The sequence below is a fragment of the Styela clava genome, chromosome 2 (genome assembly GCF_964204865.1).
Source record: "Styela clava chromosome 2, kaStyClav1.hap1.2, whole genome shotgun sequence".
NCBI classification, from domain to species: Eukaryota; Metazoa; Chordata; class Ascidiacea; order Stolidobranchia; family Styelidae; genus Styela; species Styela clava.
In genome coordinates, this window is record NC_135251.1 from 29,493,014 (window position 1) to 29,506,840 (window position 13,827).

The 13,827-nt window shown below is 34.8% G+C and overlaps 1 pseudogene across 1 annotated transcript; it reads left to right on the forward strand.

The window, feature by feature from the left end:
- Positions 1–617: 617 nt before the first annotated feature.
- On the forward strand, positions 618–4,390 carry LOC120335839 (1-acyl-sn-glycerol-3-phosphate acyltransferase alpha pseudogene; annotated as a pseudogene). Its single transcript, XR_013474366.1, has 2 exons — positions 618–883; positions 1,745–4,390. The product of XR_013474366.1 is annotated as a 1-acyl-sn-glycerol-3-phosphate acyltransferase alpha pseudogene (transcript).
- The last annotated feature ends 9,437 nt before the right edge of the window (positions 4,391–13,827 follow it).

Below are 13,827 nucleotides of genomic sequence, written 5' to 3' on the forward strand. Positions count from 1 at the left end.
TTTTCATCTAGTCGATAGCAAGAAATCTCTCCAATACGTTTTAAATGGTTGATAATCTATGTTTTGCAGTTATTTTGAATTGAAACGTGTTATTTATAAGTAAATGGATATCGGTGTTCATATTTTGTATATTTGAAAATTTCTCTACCTTGTAATTTTGTTTTTAATAAATGAAAACATGAGACATTCCCCGAAAATAAACCCTAGTGTTATTTTTCGGAAGAAAAATGAAATAAGACCCAGTCTTATTGTCGGGAAAACACGGTATACATTTATGCAAAAAGTTTGATCTGAAAAGACCTTAATTTAGTTTCGATGGTTGATGAAAATCAATTTTCAAAATATTTCCCCGACTTCACATTGGGAATATTAAATGACTCTTGCCAAAAAGGCTTGTACCGTAAATAAATACTTTTTTCATTATTATTCCCTTTTAATAACAATTAAGCACTTTTACACAAGTAGATGTTACATCAACATCATTCCATTCCCCAGGAATACTACCGTACCTATAATATTATAATACGAATTATATTCTTCAACATTATACTGCACGCAACATTTTAAAATAAGTTTAAAATGAGTATAATACGCATCACTTAAAACTAAATCTTTCAATTCAGAAATACCATGTCCTTTCCAAATGGCAACATAAAAAGGTTTTCTGCAATATTGCAATAACGATTCATGGGTTCGTTTCGTGTCCAATAACACTTGTGCCACTCAGCGATCGTCCTAACCAACGAACGAAAAAGTGCCGAGAGTTGAGAGACGGACAAGAGCGGGATACTAAATATACTCAGAGATGTGCAATTCTGCTACTTTTGCCTAATTACGGTACGGCACAGAACAATACGATAGCCTACAACTATTACTGAGCACAGTAAGTGGGCATTTCATATTTTTAACTATGGTACTTTTGATTAGTTACGATAACAAGACGAGGCCTAGGGCCCTAGAACAAGGGAAAGAAAGTAGCGTACCGGTACCGTTAGTCTGTACACTGGTAGTTCTGTACCAGTAGTAAGTTTGTTGTTAATGCAGTAATGTGTTTGTTTTTCCATGTCTGTAGATAGCCTAGTTTGATCTAGGACTGTGGTTCTCAAACTTTATGCGCCTGTGGACCCATAATTTATGAATTTTCATACCGAAAACACAATAAAAGAACATAGTACAGAGCTATTCGAACAACATTTAAATTAGCTGCCACTCCGGCACTCCTGACGCTCGCAACACAAATAGCTTACTGATTTATCTTAGGTGGTCTTTTACATCAAGTTTGTTCCTTGCTTTCGTCTTGATTTGAATAAGTGTAGAAAACCCATGTCTGCATAAGAAAGTAGAGATGAAGGGGATAATATTTTAAATGCCATGACTGCATGGCGTTATGCTCATAACTACTTGTTTTTGTGCAATATATTCATGAATATGATATCAAAACTGAATTTTTGTTTTGCACTTCTTTCGAAAACTACAGCAAAAATTGCAGATGTAATGGAAAAAATATCAACGTTTTTTTGTACGAAAGGCCTAAATAGGGATAAGTCGTATATATAATTGACCCGGCTTAACAAAAAATCTCACATAAATGGTGTTAGCATATAACGGTATAGCAAAAATAATTGTAAAAATAGTACTGTAGTAAGCACATACTAATTTTGATCAATACCATGAATACTGTCCTCCATTCCTTTAAAAAATTTCAAGGCCGTAATGAAAGTTTTAATTTCGTTAATATTTACAGGGTATTGTTTTTGATCTCAAAAGACAAGTTTGAAAACTTCGAAATGTTATTTCCAATTGATATCAGCATTGCATCTCCAATTCACTGTCTCCTTGTAGCAGGATTCGCTTCCTTCTCATTAGTATACTGGACCTGTGCGGCCTTTCGCTTTAACATTAGGATGGGATTGTATTATCTATATTTTATTTGTATGGCAACAATGCTTTTACCTTTCATGCTTTGGAATGGGAGATCAAGAAAAAACATGTTATGGTGCTCGTTTGCACAGCGGGTGAGTGGATGGCTTTTTGGATTACATGGTGAAGTTAGTCATATAGAAAATCTAGTCACCAATGGACCTTCAATTATTGTTAGCAATCATCAAAGTGCAATTGATACTACTGGCATGGGCAAGCTATTCACTGAAAGATCTACCATTCTGGCTAAAAAAGAATTACTGTATGTTGGCCCATTTGGACTAGCATTATGGCTTTCTGGTTTCGTGTTTATTGAGAGATCAAATAAGAAGCAGTCATATCAAATTCTTGATGATGTTGCTAACAAAGTGAAAAATGAGGGTCTCTGCGTTTGGATTTTTCCTGAAGGGACAAGAAACACAAACGAAGAAATGTTGCAATTTAAAAAGGGTGCATTTCATCTAGCAATAAAAGCACAAGCACCTATAGTTCCTGTCGTATTCAGTTCTTACAAAAATTTTTTCAATCCAAAAGCCAATATTTTCACCAGTGGAAAGTATGTTATGGAAATCTTGCCTCCTGTATCAACAGAAAACCTAACGTTGGATGATATATCAAAACTTTCAAATGATGTCCGTTCTCAGATGATGGATGTATTCAATAGACTGTCTGCAAACAACTATAATTAATAATTGTGTAAACAAGTGCTGCTGGTTATTACATTTTCAATTTGTATACCATTGCCCTGTAAATTTCATGAATAATTTCGTTGCAACATAACAAATGAATCCAATCTACAGCTATTGATTACGGCATAATGAATAATTGAACTTTATAACGATGCTTACTTTAACTCTGTGATATAGGATTCTTGTTTGGGTGCTGGTGTGGAATGTCATGGTACTCACTAATTATCAATATTAAGTTTAGCTCTTCAATTCGAATATGTATACTCTGTTATTTTATATACATGATAATATTACCTTTACATCACGAACAAATATGTAATGTATGTATAATCTGTTATTTCATATACATGGCAATATTACCTTCACATCGCGAACAAATATGTATACTCTGTTATTTTATATTCTTGGCAATATTAGCGTAACATTGCGATTTTACTTTAAACATATACTATGGAAGGCCCATATTTCAAGCACAACCTTCGAAAATGCAAAGCTAAACACTAGTAATTTTCAGAAAACTAACTTCAAGTTGTTGGACCATAAAATAGGTTAATTTTATCGATCGTTGAGTAAAATAAAAGCAGATTAAGAAAGCTGTTGAAACCAGATTGTTGGATTTAGAAAAACTTGACTAAGCTGTCAGATATTTTGGAAATATTGCTTTCAATTATTTATTTTACGACTAATTTTTGAACATTCCAACATGCCATTAGTTCGCTACAATGATTCCTATATTATTGAGTATTTCTATTTTTTCCGTCATACTGCTTATATGTTTGTTCTGATGTTACTGGCACAGGGTGCACGATACTACTCTATGAATCCTGTGATTTTGGAAATGTTGAAGTTCACACAACACACTGTATTATTTAAATTCTGCTTTTATGTTTCCTATTAATATCTTTCCATCTTAATATTCTTCAGTATTGCATGATATGTTTCCAGAAAGGATTGGGGTAAAGTCAATTTCATCAAAATTTTATTATGCGAGTCTTGCCTTTAGCCATGATTCTTGACCTTGATTGGCAGTTTTATCATTTTTGTTTATTTCTTTTCGGTATTTTAAATCATTTTATCTTGTAACATTTATAATTTTTTTAAATTTGAAATTGAATGTTAAATTTATAATATTAATTAAGTGATTTTAAGTTTTAAAACTTGGGAGCTTGGCAAGGGTGTTTTGTTAATGTTTGGTGGTCTCTAGCCCTATTCCTTAAAGTGTCTGATTTTTGTGGGAATGCACTCAAACATTGAGCAGTAGCCCCTTTTCTACCATATTACACAATACAATTAATGCTTCTGAAACATTGCCATCGAGTTGAGTGGACCCCCTTTTATTTCCTTGAATGCAAAATGTACCTGTTACTTGGTTGTTACTGTGAAAAAAGATATTGCTCAATTTTTTTCTACATGTCCTATATTTCAACTCTAATTTTGCTGTTTTTATATATTTAACTTTTCATATGACATTCGTTACGTTTTTTTATTAAAATATTGGCTGATGTTGGGGTGGTCATATTAAATATTCATGTTTGCTCATTGCTCTTGTATGATCGGAATTAGAACTTAATATTACTGGTTTTGAATTGCTGAATGTCTGGCAAATTACTCAACAATTGGTCACAAACTGCATACCGCTTCCATAGTGAAACCCGGTAGAGAAGGGTTGGGACATCTTTCCGATGTGTTATTTAAATATATATTTCTTGTCTGTTCTGTAATCCCACATAATGTGGTTGTATATGTGTCTATTTGTCAAATATATGAATAGTAGGATAGTATTTGTATTCTGGTTGTGTGAGAAAGGTGGTGAACTGGACAGATAATTTTGAAAACTTTTTTTATACACACAAGTTAAGAACGGACAGTTCTGGAGAGCGATCAAAACCGAAATACCAGCACACGCACGAAAAATACAAACCTAGTTAAAGGAGGCTTGGATCAGAATCGGAAATAAACAATTAAAAAATATGCGAATGTATTGAACTTTTGGGATGTTTTGACTTAACTAATAATGACCGATACAATCTGATTTTATTTTGAATGCCTTGAAAGGGTGGAAATCTAAAATTCAATTTTTTGATAGCAAAATACAGGTATATGTTATTAAAAAAAGTACTGTTCATTTTGCGGTATTTCATAGTGGTATTGCGATAAACCGAAGATATTTTGCATCAAATGTAAACATTGTTTAACCAACCGATAAAATAATAATATTTCCAATTCTCCCAAAATTTGTACAATATGATCCTTACGGAATAAAACCCCTAACACCAGATTACTGTACAGCTGCCTAACGTTCCAATATCAGCATCCCAGTATTATCACCAAAGTAAACAAAAACATAAGGATGAATATCTTTTAAAAAACGAAATTTCGTGTCACTATGTATGAATGATTGCCTATATAATCCCTTCTATTCCATAATCACGTCTGTCTGCGATGTGATTCTGTATTTACCATAAGCCGATTGATTGGCTACATGTCTTGTACAGTCGTTGATTGTTTGTTGTCACGGGCCATTTTCTGATTAAATCAGAACTCTCCGAATGACAAAATGATCAAGTCAAATTTTGGTTTACACCTAAAAAGCACAATAAGGTAATCTCGAATAGGGTGTTAAGCTTAAGTGTTCTCAAACCGATCTAAAAGATGACATAGGGGCTTTATACACATTTCGTTATATCAATAATCACGGAATTAAAACAAAATATGCACCGAATTAAAACAATATGATACAACTGCACAGTCAATCAGAAATTATGACATGCTAAAATAAAATTTAAGTGGTCATGGTATTCGGAACATATTGGGTGAGGTTGTGAACATCTAACATTTATTTGTTCAACTTTGAAAACCAATTCGCAATTTTTAGCGATTCAAACCAGAGTTGTATCGATATCGGCCATATCATCCATTTTTTTGTTATAGGTATTCTTATCGGTATCGGCTTAATGTAGACCTATATTCAGCTCTTTAATGTGATTTAGAATGTTTTAAGAAATCAGTTAGAATACGAATACTAAAATTATTTTTTGCATGAAGGAAATATGTTCGCGGTATTTGCTTCGTTAACTCTGAGCCATGCCCCTCCCCACCCGTGAGTAGAAACGGGAACAGGATCCTGATCTGCTCTTTAGCTATTTTCGCTGCTAAATTTTTACATTGACATTTTTAATATGACATGGTAATTTAGGGTTGCCAACCGTCCTTTAATTCAAAGGACAGTCCTTTTGTTGAGATTTTTGTTCTTGTCCTTTTTAAGATGCTAATTGTCCTTTATTTTTTCCAACTTCGTTTTGCCCGATAGTTATAGTACTGTGTTTGATATCATTTCGTTTTTAAATCGCCTTTGTTTATGTATTTGCAAGCTTTTAATTATTCTTTTTCATTTCGCTTTGGTACGGCTCGAATAGCCAAAGAAATACCAATTTTATTAACAATTTCAAATATTTTACATTAATTTTCCGAAGATGGCAATAGTGGCAACACTCCAAGATTTGAGTGAATTCTAGTTCAATAACTGAAAATTCTATGTATAATTGGTCTTTAAGATTTTAGAATATTTCTCAACTCTGCGATAACGTATTTGGAAAAAAGATTTGACTTTGATGAAAATTCAACATTTGGAAAATTATCTCTTTTGGATAATCTTTCTCCAAAATATCAGACACTTGTAAAAATTGTAGAGCATTTGAAGCTAAAAGACAAACTTAATTTGAATATGTTTGACCTATTTGATGAAATTGCGATCATTCAAAAAAAAATTGGCACGATTCAAAGCACTTCACAGAATGCAGTTTGATTGCGTCAATCTTAAATAAACATTAAATGAAAAACACATGAAGATTTTTTAATATATCTCCTTAGCTTTTATACAGTTTGTATTTCATTGTTTTATATTGTTCTTTCCTGCAAGTTACAAAATAAATGATGACGGTAATCTATGTCCTTTATTGAGACTTTTCATAGTTGGCAACCCTATGGTAATTATATATGTAGAAATATATCAATCGAATATTATTGGATATCATTGTGTAAAATACAAAATAAGTTATATATATTGGCACAGAATCCTATACATTCATTTATTTTACCAGCCATAGTAGCCAAACCCTATAAGTTTTCTAATTCAACATCGAGTTTCCGAGCGCCGGTGCACAATGCATCTGGATCACAAACATCAATTTCTTATTATCTGGAATATCTCTTTTTCAAGCTGAAATAATGTGCACTACGAGTACTGCTCACACACTATTTTTTCAACCCGTCTGCCATGCACACTTAAGGTAATAATTAAATAGCACCGGAATATCGACGTATCGCGTTAATTCGTTGTTATCGGCAACAAAAAGTGGTATCGGTACATCTCTAATACAAACTCATAGACGCCTCATAGACATCTTGAATACCCAGGTAACCCGTTACAAAATTCCTGGCTTGTTTTGAATCAAATTTTTTCTGTATCTTTTGTATTTTTTATTAAAATACCTCTTGCAACGACGTGAAACTACGCCAAATGTTATGTTATGGATCTCCCAAAATATCTGCACCAAGATGGCGCACAACCTGAACATAGTATGTGTACCAGGTCAGGGTTCAGGTTTTGCGCCATCTTGGTGCACATACTTCGGAAGTGCCGACAGCTGCACACGCTGTTAGATTAATAACTTTGAAAACGTGAAAAAAAAAAATCTTGCGATGACTTTCACTTTCATTGTCAATTTAGTATACCTACACCACAGTCATAAGATTTTAACAGGAATGTTTAATTAACCGATATATCAGGGAGACGATTCGAGTAAAAAAGGCAAGAAAAATCACGAAACAGAGCTCGCGGGCCTACTACAATCCTAAAGCAGTTGGATCAGGGGCCTGCTCACCGCTCAAATTTGGCAAAACAAGTGCGTTAATACAATAATGGAGTAGGTTCGAATCAGGGCTTGATTTAGACCAGTGGCTCCCAACCGGGGGTCCGCGGACCCCCGGTTGTCCGCGAAGCATTTCCAGGGGGTCTGCGATTAAATTAAGATTTTTTAAGAAATTATTTGCAGTTTAATATCGTTTTTTTTTGTGATACGATCGAATATTTGCTGCCTATGACAATAGCCTACAAAAACTATTTTGATTTATCTCCCGTAGACCTATTGTGACAAATACGAGTTATTACATAACAATGATAATACGAGAATGCAGCTACGGTGATCACTTTCTCAGTTTTGGTGCGCCATTTTGCCATTGCGCTTTTGATATACAACAGCAGAAATCCTTTCAAGTGTATTCGATTTGACAAAATAAATAAAAAAGGCCACTCGTTTAGTGTTATTTTTGACTTGGTTAAATCTGTATGGAACATTAGGTTGCTGTTTAAGCTATTTCTAATAAAAATTTCAAACTAAACTTCAAATAAAAAACTTTTGAGGGGTCCGCGACCGCTTTGATAACACCAGAAGGGTCCGCAATGACAAAAGGGTTGAGAACCACTGATTTAGACGATGAGACACCCTAGCCTAGGCCACCAGTCGGCAACCTTTCGCATTGAAAAAGCCATTTGGCATCCCTCCCGTCAAACTCAAGCCTGTTCGGAGCCACAACTTCTACTGTAATGTCAGTCAGTGACTAATAAAATTCTCGGAAAACCACTTATGATGCAATCACTTTGGTTCTTACTAAGAAGAAGCCAAATAAATGATGCAATATTTCAGTTTACGATGAAATGAAAGAACTTGGAAAACCTATACCCACCGATCTCGACTTATACTTGCTGTGAGAAGTAATCGACTTTATGCCCCCGACTTTCATTGAATCCCCACTGCTTCTAACAAAAAACTGCTGTAGCCACACTGATTCACGGGAGATTCCTAGATTATGTACTATAACATCACAAGTACATTTAGCTACACGCAAGATACATACGTACAAAACGTCATTGCACCAGCAAACCCGACATCATAATACTCATTTTCAGTGGAATCTTGCTGAATAAAAATTATATATATTGACGCTTACATTCTTTGTTGCTTAGATGAATTAGTATATATATCTATAGATCAATATTTTCATAAAATAAAGGCAGTTAATTTTTAAATTAGAATATTTTGTTCGCAGTTGGAGGGGTTGAAGTTTTTCAAAGTTATACAAATTCATGTATACGGCCTCATTTCAATTTCTTGGTGATCTTTTGAACGGTAAATATATTGGAATTATTAACCTGAATGAAAATATGAGATCTATGAAGTTTTAAACTGACAATGTTCTGGAACAAACCTTTAGGCTACTACTTAAAAAACGATTTTAAGATTGATTGTCAGATTCAATTCAACGGTATTTCGAAAGTTGATCCACATATTGCTTCATCATTTTGGCAACAGGTTCCGGCTAAATTAAACTTCCAAATATGCTGAAAACCGTATTGTAAAAAACATTGTTACAAATTAAATTAATTTAATGCTTTTGTCTAATTACTGTTAAGAACGTTGAAAATTAGTGAAAGTGAAAACATTGTTTTCTGATTTGTCATATTTCTTTTAGTAACAAAGTTTCAATAATCACCTTCCATATACTGTTTCAGCTGTTCAGTGCTAACTCACCCCTCCCCTGACCGGCTGAACATACTGCTGGGCATTGAATATCGCAGTACGCGAGAGACGTCATTTTTCTATAAGTTACAGTACAGATAATTGCTTCTGTCGTCCAATGTGGGGTTGCCTAAAGTTAGGGGTGGCGAAAGACGCGAGTAGTTATTTAGTCAGTGATACTTTGTTGCTGAATTGCAGCAGCTAATTTTACAAAAGAAAAACTCAAAATGACATTTACCTAATTATAAAAAGAACGTTCACATATTCAAATTTTCTCCCAATGCCCAGAACGATATCTTTCATTCGAAATAATAAAATTTGTCCCCTCCAACAGTAAACGCGTAAATATATACTACTACGGTCAACGCCATTGTGGTTTAACAATGTTTTCCCCGACACTGTGTAATAATATTTGAGGTTACGCCACAATGATCGTGGTGGTTACAAGTCACAAGCTGGTTCTCTTAGTTTAAGTGAGGAAATTATTAGTAATACCGTAGTTTTATTGCGACAAGATTATTTGGCTTTCCCAAACTTTTTTGCCCGCGGACCCCTATTTGTATATTTTAGATTTTACGAACCCCCATTCTATGCCGTATCAATTTTTGTTTCCAACTAACGAAAATGATAATGTTTCATTTACAACTAGGGATGGCGGAATCGACTCCGGATTCGATTCTTCGTAGAATCGAGATGAAACAGTCTACAGTCCAACAGACCGAAATAGCAAAAGAACTCTTCCGTAGTAATAATGAAGCATGTATTGAAAATATGATCAATGATAGTATGAGTAGCTTTGAAGTGACTGGCGACGACATTGATGAATTGACCAGGGTGGTGAAGGCTTCAGCTGAGATATCAAAACATTTGAATGACAGAACTCTTGTCATATCTGCGACCCACGAAGAATTGTTGCAATGGTGGCAACAAAACAAAAAGATAAACGTATCCAGACATCGCAGTTCTCGTTCAAAAGTACCTATGTGTCCCACCAACGTCCGCTCATTGGTCCGCTGTAGCAGAAAGAGCATTCAGCTCAGAGAAGCTTCCCGTAATTTTCCCCAAATTTCGATCGAGCTTACAGGAAGACATGTGGACGAATTGAACTTTTTACTATGACAGTCATTCTTTGGACACAAAGTGGACATTCAGATCGTTGTGTTATTATATTTATGTTAGAATTATTGTTATTGGTATGAAAAAATAAGTTTTATCATTACCTATTGGACTAATTGCTATGAAATTTTCAGTGGTTGAAAATTGTAATTTTCCGCTAGCAGGCGTCACGTTTATTAATTTCAAGATTTTTGTGGGCTCCGAGGAATTCGTTTTTTTTGTGCAATTTTTCTACTGTGATATATTGAAAACCCATACTACTCGGTTTGGGCTTTCGTGTACATATATTTGAACATTGCTCACTTGTTTGATTTTTTAGTATTGTTTATTTAAGTGGGTATGTTTTCTAAGCTATGACGAGGAATCGGAATCGAAAATTTAGGAATTTGATAAGAAGCGAATACTTGTAAGTACTCATACTTAGCATTTTTATTTACAACACAAACCACGTCAATGTGATGAATGAGGTTGCTTTCCACTCCACAATTCTTGAAGCATTAAGTGACAAGCAATTCCGTAGTTCCGACTCTACGACAAGTCTCTTGACTTGTATTTTGCCTGAGCTGAAAGTGTTGCCTCACGCATGTAGTTAGATGCAAAGGGCAATAAAATGCTAATTGCCTTTTCTGACAGCATTGGATATTCGTTTGCAACGCTCAACCACAAAGATGCGATGGCTTTTTGATTGAAATCAATCACTGAAGATCGATCAGACTCTTTTCATATCACTGCGGACGCCCTGTGCAGTCATCACGGACCCCTGGGGTCCGCAGACTCCAGTTTGGGAAACCCTGCTCTATACCACAAACAATGGTAACACTGAGAGAGAAAGATTTAATGTTTCGTCAACCAGAAAACAAGCAATGGTACAATAAAATATATGCAAAAAAGTTAATTCGGTATAGACTGGGGGGAACAATACGGCCATAAGGTCATGTTCCCCCAAATTCACCATTAAGATTCACAGTTAATGTATATACATATAAATAAGCTACTTGTTGGAGGGTTGGCTGACTCTAAGCCTTATGTATTGAGCTCAATGAACATGTTTGTCACACCAAAGATCAATGCTGTTTTCTGCTTTGCTGGTTTTATCGATGCCAAAACACATTCCAAAATCCAGTAATAATATGAAGTTGTCCTGGTGATTTTGAATTTGAGGCGGATTGATCTACTCAGGTGCGTATTTTATGATCCGTTTGACACACAAAACATTTAGTTCTAATATACGAGAGAGCTATGCTCAAATATATGGACACGTATCACCACAAAAAATTTGATGACGTCATAACAAAAATGAAAATAATAGCCCTCTAGCAAAAAATATAATCTTTATTCACTGAAAATTTCAAAGCAATTTGCCTAGTAATCGAAGAAAAAAAAACGATTTCCTCAAAACGTGTCAAAGGACAACAACAACAACATAATTTCGAAACGATCGTTATGTCCACTATGTGTCCAATAAGTTGATAATAAGACACAAATTCAAAGAATTTGGGCGTTGATTCCTAAGAAAGAAAAGTATATATATATGCGAATTGTTGAATTCGGGCGTTGCGCTTGAAAAATTAAATAAAACACGGTGTAAACTCGAGCGTTAAACTTGAAGAGTTGAGTGAGTCATGTCTGATTGTAGGAGGTCCTGGTTCAGATACCTATTTATGTGTCAAAATTCTGTTAATAGACATAGCCTACCGCCTGAGACTGAAGATTGATTGTTTGCTTGATTCCAGAAATGTTGATGCGTTCTCCATTGATTTTGTTAATTATAAATATTCTCCTATTTTGATTGACAAGGGCATGTAAACTACACTGCCGAGATAAAGTGGGTTCCACTCAAAAACTAAATACTCCACTGCAACTCTTTTGGGTTGAAATCTAACCTATATTCGATGCCGTACTCCCACGCGCTCTCGTTTCATGGACAAAACATTGTGTTAGTTCCATATATCGATACCTTTGGATCGGAGAAATGCGCCGTAGCCTACTGCAGTGACACGTTTATCTTGACCATGCCTCGCACTTGCTCATTAATTAAGACAATATTAGGTGCACATTAAATTTGTGCTTGTCCAATACAACCAAATGCTCCAATCTCAGAGCTCATCCGAAGACATAATGAAAATTAAATTACTTCATTTACAACCTATTTTTGAAAACCTAACTGAAATCTGACAAATAACACGCAAAACCACAAAAACGAGCCAATGTTTACAACCATATTTTGAATATTCGCCTGCGGTTTGAAACTGTATAAAAAGCGACTGGCCCTATTCTTGTGAAAGCTAATTGATACGTCCCAGACCGAATGATTTCGGCTGACGGCCGTATCGGACTCGCGGACGGTGGGTTGCCTGACAGTGATAAAACAAGTGGCGCATCCAGAGGATATCGATTCATATCCCTGTTAGAGTGTATGTCCTTGAAATGTAACTCTAAAAACTCAACCTATGCTAAATAGTAACGCATCAAATTTATCTAAAATAATTGAAGATGGTTGTTTTTTTATAGCCTTGCACAAATTAACTTTCACTAGTAAAATTGTTGGAGTTCAGTGTAAGCTTGCTGAATAACGTAAGGGTTCGCAAAGGTTAAAAACCACTGATCTGGCATGAAATGCGGGTCATGCACTTTGGTGCTATTGTAATTTATTGTCACCACGTCTCAGCATGATCAATTTAAATTTTTATTGTATGACTTCTTTTGCATAAGCGACGAAGGAAAAACAATAAAAACAAGCTGGAAGGAGAGACAAACGATCGGTGGGGGGCTCGAAACTTGTTTCCCGATTAATGGAAGTTTGTTGTATCCACGGTGACATAGTTAATCCCTCGGAGGTATTTTTCATCTCTATTAGTCCTGTCTCAACTTCTTTGCACCCTTCATCAAAGCTTCCATTCTATCTGAAAAATGATGTCTGAAGAGTAGAATGTCCTCAACGCACAAAAGCTAATAGAATTCCATTGAATGTTTTTCAAGTTAGGATCCAAATTTGGGCGTCGGTTTCCATAAGTTAGCCCCAAAAAATCTATTTATCCTATTATCTTTTTTGACATCTTTTCACATACGAAACAACAAATTTGTCTTGACTGCTTCTATTCCGGGTATCATTATTTACGAATATATGATCGAAGCAACTAGGCCAGGGAGTTGACCAGTAGAAAATAACAATTCACAAATCGCAAGCTGTAGTAAGTCTTCAACATGTAGTAGTTTGCACGACGTGTATTTTCTGTATGACAGAGAAATAAAGCAAAATTTAGTAAAACATTTTAACTACGTTGATATATAATTTCTTGTTTAAAAAATTAATCTTAACTGAACATGTATTTTTCTTTAATTATTCTCCCAACTAAGTTTTTATGATAATTTTGTATTTCGGAATTTCCGTATTTTACTGTGATATTTATAGTTACTGTGCTATTTTTGTATTTGCCCGTGTTTATTGATTTGTTTGTAATACTTGATATCGACCACTAGGATGTGAATTTTTTCGTATGGGAATTAGGTTCACGCTTCATTTT